Below are 13,070 nucleotides of genomic sequence, written 5' to 3'. Positions count from 1 at the left end.
GTGCAGGGGCTGCTGGGAAATGGAGTCTGGCTGCTGGCCAGATCTACCATTTTGCCCATCCTTGGACTAGAGTGAGGTTCTCATTCATAGATGTAGGGTCAGAAGGGACCTTGTAGATCTTCTAGTCTGACGCCCTGCCATGGGCAGGAGAGAAAACTGGGCTCAAATGACCCCAGCCCGGTAAACATCGAGCCTCCTCTTAAAAATCCCCTGGGTAGGAGCCATCATCACTTCCCTTGGAAGTTGGTTCCAGATCCTAGCCACCCTAACTGTGAAGCAGTGCTTCCTAATGTCTAGTCTAAATATACTCTCTAGCAACTTATGATTGTTATTCCTTGTTACTCTGGGAGGCGCTAGGGGGAACAAGGTCTCTCCCAATCCCCGCTGGTCCCCCCTAGTAAGTTTATAGACAGCCAGCAGGTCCCCCCTCAGCCTTCTCTTGTGAAGGCTGAACAGGTTAAGGTCCTGTAGCCTCTCCTCATAGGGCCTGCCCTGCTGTCCCCGAATCATATGAGTGGCCCTCCTTTGGACCCTCTCAATGCTGTCCACATCCCTCCTGAAATGCGGCACCCAGAACTGGATGCAGTACACCAGCTGCGGCCTGACCAGTGTCACATAGAGGGGGAAGATCACCTCCTTGGCCCTGCTTGTGATGCTTGTGGATTCCGACCTCTACAGCTATTGTAGAACATCCCTGGAAAAAAGGGCAATCTCCCCAGAAGGCCATTTAGAAACTAAGGATCCTGCTACTTCTTGAGGCTTTTAGACTATTTCAGAACTGTGAACCCTGATCAGAGTTTCTTAACTTTTCTTAGACTCAAGGCACCCCCCAGAAAATGCCAACTTTTAGCTTTGACTTTTTTTTTCATTACAGAAAAATAATAATTCTTCTATTGCAAAGAACTGAGAAAGACCACAAGAGGTCAACATGTTTTTTAATCCTATTTGAAATCTTTGGGTTTCTTGTGAACTATGTTTGAACAGCTACCTAACTATGCTAATAATGAGCAGCAACCCATGGCAACCTTAAAAGGATGTCATAGGTCCCTGGAGTGCTGTGGAAACCTACTTGAGAATTACTGACCCAGGCATTAGCTACAGGGTCTCAGGGTAATTTTTTAGCCCTTTTTTGTGTATAAATTAATCTTTAAAATCAAGCAGTGTCGTTGGTATGTGTAGTGGTCGTGCTTAGGATGTCACCACATACCCCTTTATAATCACCTAACAGACCGTCGGTGTCTTGACTTTCCTCCCTGCCACATCTTGGATGTTATAATTATATTCAGATATTCTGATGTCACTAGTCAGGAAGGTTGCTATGCCTTATCTTTTTTTCTGGTCAATCGTTCATTCTAATTATGTCTCTATTAGGGGTTCACAGCCACTATGGGTAAATCAGCTCACTCACTTCTCCGGATATTCACGCGTGCTTGAAGATATAGATAATTACAGTTGGATTCAGATCAAAACTTGTCTTTATTTTTATCTTTTATCACTCTACAATTTTTCTTTACTTTCAGGCAGAAATGGTCTTTCACATCCTTTTTTTTTTTTTCTTTACCTTTGCCTCTAATATCAACTCTGGTAACTCTACTTCTATAAAGTCCTTATGCAATAAGTATCAACGAGGCTAAACAGAATCTAATATTAATAAGCACAGTCTCCTTCTATCTTGTCAGTCCATTTTTCTATTTTTCATTGTGGGCTTCTATCTTCAAACCTTCTATATTCACACTCTCTTCGTCAGGATGATAAATGGGTCTACCTTTTACCTTGGGCTCGACTGATGTCTTGAATTCTCGTGGTGTATAATCGGGCACCATCTCCCAGGCTAAGAGATTGGTTTAAACTTATTTTCTTTGTTTATTTTTTGCAGGTCTGCGGTGTCCAACACGTCCCATAGTTTATCTCCCCAGGGATCCGCTTCTCGCCCTCGGAGCTCTGTTTTTCCGCAGTGCTGCAAGGAGTCTTAAGGTAAGCTTCTGATCCCCTGGGGATCCTCTTTCTTCCTCTTTTTTTAACTTTTTGTCGGCTCCTTTTCTCACTGAAGTGCACAGTTCTTCCCTTTGCTCTGATCTCGGAGCTTCTATCCTAATATGGTATTGGCTCCAGAAGCGGTATTCGCTGGGTTTTTTCACTGTATCCACGCTTGTTCTTTCACAGTATGGGAAGGAACTACTGCATATATGTAGCACTGTTCAGACATACAAGTTTTTTCATACAGATAAGACAGAATATAAGACATCTGACTCATTGTAATTGGGATAAACTTCCTCCAAACTGTACTTCAAATAGCATCTGATCCTACTTTCATTCAAGCTATAAGAAAAGCTCCCATTGATTTAAATCGTGAATGTTCAAAACACATTTCCATTGTTTTATTATTCTGAAAAATTTAATAAACAAAAAGACTAGGACAGAAAGAATGTAAAAATATGTGAATTTTACAGTGTACTGTATAAATGCCAGAATTAAGTTGTTCCTAAATGTTTCATAATATGTTTATTATAATGATCAAGATATATATCTTGTTTTATGTAGCTTTCAGTCTTTGCAAATGACTGCTGTCTGAGCTTAGTCAAATATTCAGATACTCCTACCAATATCTACTCCCACAAAATTTGACATGCATTTAGTTGTCTAAATGCAATTCAGCTTTCCTTTTAATCCACATACACATTAGTCTTAGTCCACCCCCTCCAGTTGATCAGTTAGTATAAATTGGGAAGGAAATTGTATTTTAATATATCTTCCCACTAGATTTGTTATAACACCAGCAGTGAGACAAAAGCCATTAGATGACATTGGAAAGGCTGGCACTGGGGAAAATATTACTGAATTACTATTTTTTTCCAAGTAATATAAACTAAAGGGGGTGGAGGAGGGGAATAAACAAATCAAAAAACCCAGCAATTCAGTACTGTATAGAATGCAAGACAAAGTGAAGGGGAATTATAGGAATTATTCTATAGCTGTACCTCCTCCACTAAATCATGCACTAAAATATTTTTGATCTTTCTTTTTTTTAAATAGAATACATCAGAATTGGCATTATTAAAATTAACGTTTACATCCACACTCAGCATTAGTGTAAAAAGGATGTGAAATAATATTAATTAGACTATGTGAAAAATATAAAGAAATCTGAAAATAAGTACAAGTTATACTGCTTGGAAACATATTTATCATAGAATCATAGAATCAGTGAGTCAGAAGGGATCTAGACAGATCATCTAGTCCAACCCCCTGGCATGGGCAGGAATAAGCATGGGGGTGGCAGGGGTCATAAGACCCCAGCCAGGTGCCTATCCAGTCTCCTCTTGAAGATTTCCAGGGAAGGTGAGAGCACCTCCTCTCTGGGAAATCTATTCCAGGCTCTGGCCACCCTTACGGTGAAGTAGTTCTTCCTAATATCTAACCTAAACCTATCCTCCCTCAGCTTGTGGGCATTGTTCCTGGTGACTGCAAGGGGGGCCCTGGTGAATAGACTTTCCCTGAGTCCCTGCTGGTGGCCCCTAATAAGGTTATAGGCAGCCACAAGATCCCCCCTCAGTCTTCTCTTGCAGAGGCTGAAGAGATTCAGGTCCCTCAGCCTCTTCTTATAGGGCTGGCCACGGAGGCCCCCAACCATATGAGTGGCCTTCCTCTGGACCCTCTCCAGGTTCTCCATGTCCTTCTTGAAGTGCGGCACCCAGAAAATTTAGAAGTGTGAGGTTTACTGGCCTGTAGTTGCCAGGCTCTTCCTTCCTCCCCTTCTTGAAAATAGGAAAAAAATTTAGGAAAAAAATATCAGTATAATAAATTGAGTTAACAATAGAGAATCAGTCTATATGCTGAGTTCATTTTCTGCATTACTTAATGTCAGGCTTCTGTGACTCACTGATTTATTATTCTCTGAAATACAAAATATAGAAAAATAAAAGAGGAAAGGAAGGATATAATACAATATTTGCTCATTGTACATATAGTACATTTATTTCTTCATAGTCCTAGCTGATGTAGCTTTGACACCCAACTGTACATCTCTATGCCCATGCTACACTTTATATTCAGTAAATATGAGACATTAGCAAAGAACATAATGTCATAGGAGAAATAGTGACAAAAATCACTTTAACCTTATTAGCATTCCCTTATTAGCAGGAATCCTGAGGTCAAACGGTCATAAACTACTGCGGGACTGTTTCAGGCTGGACATAAGGAAGAATTTCTTTACTGTCCGAACCCCCAAGGTCTGTAACAGCCTGCTATCAGAGGTGGTTCAAGCACCTACATTGAACACCTTCAAGAGTAAATTGGATGCTTATCTTGCTGGAATCCTATGACCCCAGCTGACTTCCTGCCCTTTGGGCAGGGGGCTGGACTCAATAATCTTCTGAGGTCCCTTCTATCCCTAATTTCTATGAAATCTATGAAAAAAACAGTGGAAAGTTTTATAGGAAACATGTTGCCCTAGCTACCTTACTTTTAATTGCATGGCCCTCAGGGCAGGACTTAGATCTTCTATAAGTGGCTAGGCTCACTACAGAGAGTTAGGTACCTCAAAATTAGGTCCGGAAAAGCTAGTAACTTGACCAAGGAGGCAGCTAAAGTCAGTATATTGTGTGTCCCAAGAGCCAATCAATAGGAAGCTGAACAAACACCATAAATCCATTGCCCAGATGCTTCACTCTAGACTGAACAGAAATGTATCTATCTGTTTGGTCACAACTTTCCTCTGAATATTAAGCTTTCAGAAGAGTAGTAGGAGGTGATTTCTCACTTTTATATAACAGCCTAATGGTTAAAGAAATCACCTATGAAGTAAGAGACCTTAGTTTAATCCCCTAACTCTGTCTTGTGGATCTTTTACACTAGATAAACAGTAGGGCTGTGTGAAATTTCACTGGCTATTTCGTTTTGAGGCTGTTTCAACTCATTACAAGCTCAAAACAGTGAAATTGAAATGAAATGAAATGAAATGGAGGGCTTTGAAACAACCTCAAAATGAAACAAGGGCAGTCAAAACATTTTGAAAGTTTTGAAATGTTTCGAGTTTGGAAGCTTAAGCTGGGCTTGCCTGCAGGGAAACAGAAAGTAAGGAGAGGGAGGGGGAAAAGGGAGGAAGAGGGGGGAAGGACTGCTTTCATATTGACTGTGTAGCTGGCCAGTGACTGTGATCCTTCCCTGAGGTCCCTTTCAATCCCAGTGCTCATGGGGATAGATGGAAAACAAAATCAAAGGCAGTATTGTTTGAATTGGCCTTCTTTCTGCCTTGGGGTCTAACAGTTACTGAGCTATCTTCCAGCAGCTCAGGAGTGTTACAGAACTACTAACATTGATTTGAATGATTTTTTACATGCTAGCCTAGCAAGTGGGATTCCACAATAACATTTTCTTTCTCCTAGACCCTTTTACTTTATTGTTATCCTCATTGATTTATTCTTTTTAATTTTATAATTATATTGGATATTACACTAAAGAATTTATATAGGAAGGTCGATATGTTTATATTTTATTTCTATACTTTTATACCTTGCAGCATATTACATACACATTATAGAATTTTAAAAAAGAAGGGAGATAGAGTTATACCTTGTGGCATAGACTACACACCTTATAGAATTTATATAGGAACACAGATACATTTATATATTTGTATAAAAACAAAATACTATGAAACACACCATGAATTGTGGTGAAAAGGCAGCTAGCAAGCCTTCAGGGAGGGGTGCACAGATAAAGGTGCAAGTTCCCCCCCACCCCCAAACTGAGACACAGCCTCTTTCCTACAACTAGCAGGGATGAGGTTTCCATAAGCAGCAAGGAGAGGGGAGCATTACCAGTGTCACTGCTTCTGCCTAAGACTGCATCCCCATCCAAGGACACCAGCCATAACTCTCCGCCCCCCACCACCATGAAAACAAGCAGCACCAGCACCAGCACTAACATGACAGTCTCCTCCACCCTGATTTCACTTCCCATGCTGAGCCTTCCAGTGCCAGAGGAAGAGCTGGATCTTGATCTGAGTGTCATAGCAAGGGGAAATCTGGGGAAGGAGGGGGAATCAACTGATTTAGTACCCCACACCTCTCAAGTTTCCCCAAGAGCCAGGTCTCCTTCCCCAGAAGGCACTTCAGAGGAGGCTGAGGCAGAGGTTGCGGAGGCAAGAAGCTCAGTAGAGTCTGCTTCTCCTGTTGCTGTGCCTCTGCCTGCTGAGGAGGGAAAATTGCAGCACCCACACTCAATGAAACAGCCGGTGAAATTTCACACAGACCTACCGTTTATTAAGTGAGTGGGTAGTGTGGTATGGAATCATGCAGGATCTGGAGACTCGAACGAACTCCACATACCTAATGCTCAAGAGGCTGGTGGAGCAACAGAAGGCCATCCATGAGATGGCCTTGCTCGGGGAGAATGGGATCAGCTCCCCACTTAAGAGAGCTGAGTGGGATACCATCTCCCAGATCTTGGTAGTCCTGAAGCCCTTCCTTGAGGCCACTGAGACCCTCAGTGTTGGTGATGCTCTCCTTAGCCAGGTGATCCCCGCAGTGAGGGAACTTGAGAGCCAAGTGGAGAGCTTCCAGGGGATCAATGTTCCTGGCTGGGGCAAGGCACTGTAACCAGATGTCCAAGCACTGGTGAGGCGGCTGAAGGAGGGCATTAGGAAATGGCTTGATCCCTTGCAGTCCAGTCCAGTCCATGTACTGACCACCATGTCTGACCTGCAGGTGAAGGGCAGCATATGCAGCAGCCAAAGCCTGAATCAGTGAATGGAGGTGCTGGGGAAGAGAGTCAAAGAGGCAGAATGGTGGAGGCAAGAGTCCAGAGGCACGAGACCCCACCATCAGGCAGTTAATGCTCAGGCCTTGGTGGCTGTCTATCCTGCTAAGGATGTGGAGCAACTGCTGTGTGACCCCTTGGCCTACTGGGCAAGCCGCAGCCAGATGTGGCTGGATCTGGCCACAGCTGCCAGGGAATACTTGTCCTGTCCATCAACCAGTGTTCCAAGACAGAGGGTGTTCAACAGTCCTGGGGATGTAGTGACACCCCACTGCACCTACTTGGATCCTGGTTTGGTGAAGCAGTTGGTGTTCCTCAAGGTGAACCTCCCGCTCCTGAGGTTCCCCAAGCTCCAGGTGCAGATGTAGTGAATGCCACCCTCCTCCCTCCATTCATACCTATTTCCTTTTTTCATCTTTTAGAAGCCATTTAATGCCCCACTCTCAGAGTTGGAGGGACCACTCATTGCATCACCAACCAGAAGAGGAAGAACATGTCCCTGCTGAACTTCCATGCCACAAAGAACTTAGAGACATGAGATTTGGCTATGGGGAAGGTGGAGGCCCCAGGTCCTGGGCATGACCACTAAAACTGAACTCTGCCAGGGTTGGAGAGGCCTGGTGGGGGACTGCTGGTGGTATACCAGCCCCAGGAAATGCCAGGACTGAGGACCCCCCTGGTGAAGGGTGGGTAGGAGGCACCATAACCTTCAGCTATCACATGCATACACATGGTCCTGGCTGGGGAAAACCCAGACCCGTCATGTCTTTGACAGGCCTGAGGCTGGCTGGTTGCAGTGGAGTTGTGAGGCTCCAGGTGAGCTCAGGTTAGCTGCATGGGATGCCAGCTTTCAAGTTGAAAAACTCTTTGTCAGGCTGAGGAAGCACCTGCAGTTGGTGTGTGTGTGCACTGTTCCTGGATGGAAGGAATAGTAAAGAAGCCAGATGCTGTCATGCAATTCAGGCAAGAAAGCCAGTCAGTGAAAATGGAAATGGAGGTGTCAGAGGGTGAAGACTATGCTTGGGGGGAGGGGGCAGGGAAAGGGAAATGTAGCAGCGGAGGTAAAAGTGGAGAGGTACCTGGGGAGTCAGATGTCCGGCAAGTTGTAGTGTGTCAGAATTCCACTGTCTATATTGAGTCCATGAGCTTCTGTACCTTGGAGGCTAAAGGTGAACTTCATAGGCCTGGCTGTGAAAAGTGGTTTGCAAATTCAAACAAGCCTCTTGAGGAACACCACCATGTCATTTAGAGGCCCCAGTGCCAGTGGGGGTATGCCTTAACACACATACAGTGTGACCCATGTCATGAGTTTTGCTTGTCAGCAGCCTGAGGTGTGTCCAGGAGTTGGTTAACCAAGCTCACGGTGTCATGGTTGGGAGGCCGGGCGGTGGCTATTGGACACGGAACAGGCGGGATTTTTGGCGTGGAGTTCTGAGGCACGGAAACGTAACAGTTTCAAACAAAGTGGGTTTATTTGACTTACGCTTTTGAAGGCATAGGTTGCGATGCTTGTTTCAGTTACAGGGTAAAGTTGCAGAACAGAACGAACGAAACAAAGGGGGTCTGTTGGCCCACAAGGTTCCCCAACGAGCCCTTGTGTTCTAGCCGGAGCTAGGTGCGGCTGCCCGTTGGTTAGTCTTAGGGCTGGTCAACAGCTCATAAAGGGTTAAACAAACAATACAAACAAATGATAACTGTAACTCATCGAGAAGAATGAAGTGATCGTGACACCAGTCCAATGGACGAAATGGGTGGTTGAAGGAAAAGCCGAGGTCGAGAGCTGAGAGGTGAATTAGGGATGAGCCGGATCGTGGTCGATAATGGAAGCTGAGGTCAGTCAAATGCCAGGTAAGTAAAAGCCAGAATCAATGTCAGAGCCGTAGAAGTAATCGAAGTCAGGGTCAAAGCCAGTAAGTTCGGTAATCGGAATAATCAGTACACGAGGAAACAAAATCGAAGGTATGAATTCGCTGTGTGAGTTTGTGAAAAGAACCGGGGGATCGACTCCCAAATCGCTCTCTGCCTCGCAGTCCCTGCTGACAGCAGCCTCTGCTACAGATAGCGCACGGTCTCTCACCACTCTTTCACCAACAACGCCCACACAACCCACACAAAAGTGGGGGTTTCACTCACTAATATAGTAGCCCCTTAGCCAATCAGGCCGCTTGGCTGTTAGAATTTTCTAGTATGATTACATCATGCTCTTTTTAACTGAGCATGTGTGAGTTAGAGCTCTGTGTTGTAACTAGGCATGTGCAGGGCTGAAAAGTAGGTCACCGGTGATTGACAGAGCTTCAGGTCACCCAGGGGGCATGTGCTGGGCATGCTGTGGAAATTTCCATGAGCCAGTGTTATCTGCGCATGATCAGACTTAACTCATGTGTTGCCAGCACCTCTTTAGAATTTTTCTTGGACAAGGTGAAGTTTCCCAGAAACACCTGCATCTACCTCCTTGAAAGATGGCAGATTCCATGGCCTTAGCAAAGCCTAGCATGCAGCAGTTTTCACCCCGCTTCACCTTAACAAATGCACGTGACATGAGTTTTGCTTTCAAGGATTTGAAGTGCAGTTTCTGAGAAACCCCTGCACCTATCTCCCTGAAGCTAGGCAGGTGTCATGGTTGTAGGAGGAGCTACCACCCCTGCAAGTTTCATCCAAATCAGGCAAGAAATGACAAAGTTATAGGCAGTTTCATGCTTCCACATTATAGCCTAAGGGCAAAATGTCGAAACAGCGAAACAGTTTCGACAAAACAAAATGGAACAGTGGTTTCAAAAGAAAATGAAACTTGAAACAAAACACTGTCCTGTTGAAATGTCAAAAAGGAAGTTGAAACAAAATGCTGCAGAAAACAGAAACAGTCCTCAAAGTAGTAACTTGAATTCTGGCTTTTTTCCTTTCTATTGTATTCATTAGAATTCAATTTCATATTTATTCTTGGGATTTTCTCTGGCCCAATGAATCTTAAATTCAATGATGCACTTTGCAAAGTTGCAGAGTTTTAACAGGAGAAATGGAAACTGCTGCAATTCCAGAATAGCCTGGTGGTTAATATCCAATGGTGGGCTTTTACCCCAAAAGTCCTGCTCCTATCTGTGGTAGAGGCTTGTCTCTATTGATCTAGGTGTTGTCAATCTCTGGAGTTCAACACCTGTATGAGCAGCTTTTTTTTTTGTTTGTTTTCTTCCTTTCTTACTCTATTTTCTACACGAAGAAAGCTTTAGCACCTCAGCTAACAAGCCGAAGTCCACCACAATGTCTTGCTGATCCCTTCCACACATCCACGATCTCATCTGCCACGACTTGTTATTACAGGAGAAAATAGAATGCCAGGGTGTGTGTGTCTTGACACTTTGGCTCTTGCAATTTGTTTTAGTGTAGTGAGGGCTCCACCAATCCCTACACCCTTGCCCATTACCGGGTGGTAATTCAGTTATCTCCACAATCTGCCTTTGAGAAGTACAAAAAAATGCTCCTTGGGTCTCTAGGTGTGGCCAATCATTATCACCAATGGGCCTGGTTGTACCTTGCACAGCTGGAACCTGGCACAAACCTGCCAGAAATCCTAGCCAGTCTTTTTCCTGGCCTATTGTCCTGATAGTTGTAAATGCACAATCTGGGAGTGACTTTCCTCTCACCCTAATGAAAAGGAGAACAAAAAACAAACCGGCGCTTCTTCTGTCCCAACTTTGCGGTAATTTTTTTTCAGTCCTGCTATTAGGGTCTTGACAGAACCTTCTAACTGCCTCCTGGCAGTTTCTGTTTCTCTCCGGGACTTTCCTTCAGGGTTCTCTCCCCTGGCAGCTCCCCCCACAGAGTTGCTTCCCTTAAACCCAGTCTCCCTTGCTTCCTCAGAGCCTCTGGCTCTCCCTGCTGTCTCGCTGCTTCAGTCAGTCACTTCTGGTTTTCTGTGTCCTTCTTTTGCCTGCCCCACGTCTCCTTTTATCCTGGAGTTCTGGCTGACTCCCTCTCCCTTCCTGAAACACCGGGTGAAGAAGGAGCCCTGCGGAGTTCTTTCCAATACAGGTGGGGCCATTTTACTCCTCAGGGGCTCTTCTCTTTCCTCACAGTTAGCAAACATTCCAGAAATATAGGAGCTGTGGATATGAATATCCATAGGAAATGGAAGGGCTTCAACCTGGCTTCCCCATTAAATGTCTGAGTGTTCTAAAGAGTTAGCTGTTGTATGAAAAAGGAAGGAAGAGGCACAGCATTTTGTGAGGAGCCAAAACCTGTTATGTGTGAGATATTTTCTAGGAAGGCCTATGTACTCATCCCCTCAGGGATTCAGGACAGAGTTTTTGGACTGTAAAATGATTAAATATGAGTAATGCACCAAGATGCTAAACACTGTCAAAACTTCAACACTTCTGTTCATATGTAAAAGTAAAACTTTGAGGCAGAAAAGGAGTTTATAGCCAGAAACTGAAGCACCTATGGACTTTGGGTACTTCCATGATTAAGCTGCATTTGAATGAAATATTTTGGATCACAACTTTAGGCATTTAAGATTTTAAAAAATATTTTAATTCCTCTGTGTGTGTGTGTGTGTGTGTGTGTGTGTGTGTGTGTGTGTGTATAGACACACACCTATATTAAAACATATATATATTAGGCCTGTGCGAAGCAGCAATTATTTGCTTCATATTCAGATTTGGCCAATTCAGAGGGACAGTGATTCAATTCATTGATTCAAATCACTGTCTCGATTTGATTCAGCTGATTCAGATTTGGAGATTTGGCGCTGATTCAGAGATTTGGCCATAGACTATACAGGCAGCCCTCGCCAATGATGGACACAGCTGTCTCCATCTGGTAAATCTGTCGTGGTGGGTGGAGGGGAACGAAGGGGTGTGGGGGAGGCAGATCAGCACCCCCACAGTGAGGGAGGGATTGGGGCTGGGAAAAGCTGCTCAGCTGGGGGAGGGGGAGGGGGGCATGGGACTCGGGGGAGGGGCTCCTGCCACTGCACACCGTTGCGCATTGCTGGTCTGGGAGCTGCTGTTCTGGTGGCTCCTCCAACAGCTCTTGCCACCGGGCTGGGAGGGCATGGGAGTGGGTGTGTGAGCCCAGATCTGTGCATGGTGGGCTGGGCTGGGCTATGCTCTGGGAGGCTAGCCCCAGCTGCTTACCAGTGTGCTGTGCTCTGTGGGGCGGATGGAACTAGAGCCGTGCTCTAGGCAGAAGACTCCACTGCCAGGCTGCACTCTGCAAGGTGGGCGGAGCCAGGGCTGCACTCCAGGATGTGACCGGGGTCAACTGCCCAGAGGAAATCCCTGGCTTCACCCACCCTGCAGAGCACAGCCCAGCAGCGGGCAGCTCAGGTTAGCCTCCTGGAGTGCAGGCCTGGCTCCACCCACCCCGCAGAGCAGACCCTGGCAGAAGGCAGCAGAGGCTAGCCTCCCAGAGCACGGCTCTGGTTCTGCCTGCCCTGCAGAGTGCAGCCTGGCAGTGGGGGCTTGCCATCTGGAATGCAGCCCTAGCTCTGCCCTCCCCCTGGAATGCAGCCTGGTGGCAGGCAACTGAGACTAGCCTTCCAGAGCAGAGCCCTGGCTCTGCCCATCCTGCAGAGTGCAGCCTGACAGCAGGGGCTTACTGCCAAGAGTGCAGCCCTAGTTCCACCTGCCCCATGGAGTTCAGCCTGGTATATGTCCTTCTGGAGTGGTGGTGAGAGCTGCTACAGGAGCCACCAGAAGAGAAGCTCCCAAACTGGCAGGATGCAGCAGTGCGCAGTGGTGGGAGCCTCCCTCCCCGAGTCCCATGCCCCCCACCTTGGCTGGGCAGCTTTTCCCAGCCCCAGCCCCAATCCCTCCCTCACAGTGGGCATTGATCTGCCCCCGCATGCTCCTTCCCTCCCCCCTCCACCCACTACAACAGACTTACCAGATGGAGGCATCTGTGTCCAGCATCATAAAGTTGAAATCCCCATCCGAACCTGGAAACAGGGTCACAATTTACAGAGGCCGTAAGTGCTGTTTGTCATAGCTCAAACTGTCATAAGTTGAAGACTGCCTTTATGGAAGATCACCCCATCCCTCTCCCTCTTCTCAGTTTCTGTTTTCTGTAAGCCTCCCAAATCTTCAAATCTCTCTGAGTCTCTCTGAATCAATTTGGAGGCTTCCAATTCAATTTGGACCTTTTAATGGGTCTCCCGATTCAATTTGGAGACTCGGTCACCGAATTGGGCTGAATTTTCTGTGAATCAAATCAGCTACCAAAGGATATATATATATATATATGTAGATATCTATCTATCTATCTATCTATCTATCTATCTATCTATCTATCTATATATATATATATATATA

General features: G+C 45.6%; 1 long non-coding RNA gene across 1 annotated transcript in view; it reads left to right on the top strand.

The window, feature by feature from the left end:
- The first annotated feature begins 7,308 nt into the window (after positions 1-7,308).
- Positions 7,309-13,070, top strand: part of LOC109303077 — a 22,599-nt gene continuing 16,837 nt past the window's right edge. Inside the window, exon 1 of the long non-coding RNA XR_002099009.1 lies at positions 7,309-7,318. This is a non-coding gene — a long non-coding RNA (uncharacterized LOC109303077). The remainder of the gene's footprint in view (positions 7,319-13,070) is intronic.

The sequence above is a fragment of the Gavialis gangeticus genome, unplaced genomic scaffold (genome assembly GCF_001723915.1).
Source record: "Gavialis gangeticus isolate Ggan-Ray unplaced genomic scaffold, GavGan_comp1, whole genome shotgun sequence".
In the NCBI taxonomy this organism is placed as follows: Eukaryota; Metazoa; Chordata; order Crocodylia; family Gavialidae; genus Gavialis; species Gavialis gangeticus.
The sequence above is the reverse complement of the archived record's forward strand: the minus strand, read 5'-3'. Positions and strand labels throughout refer to the sequence as shown.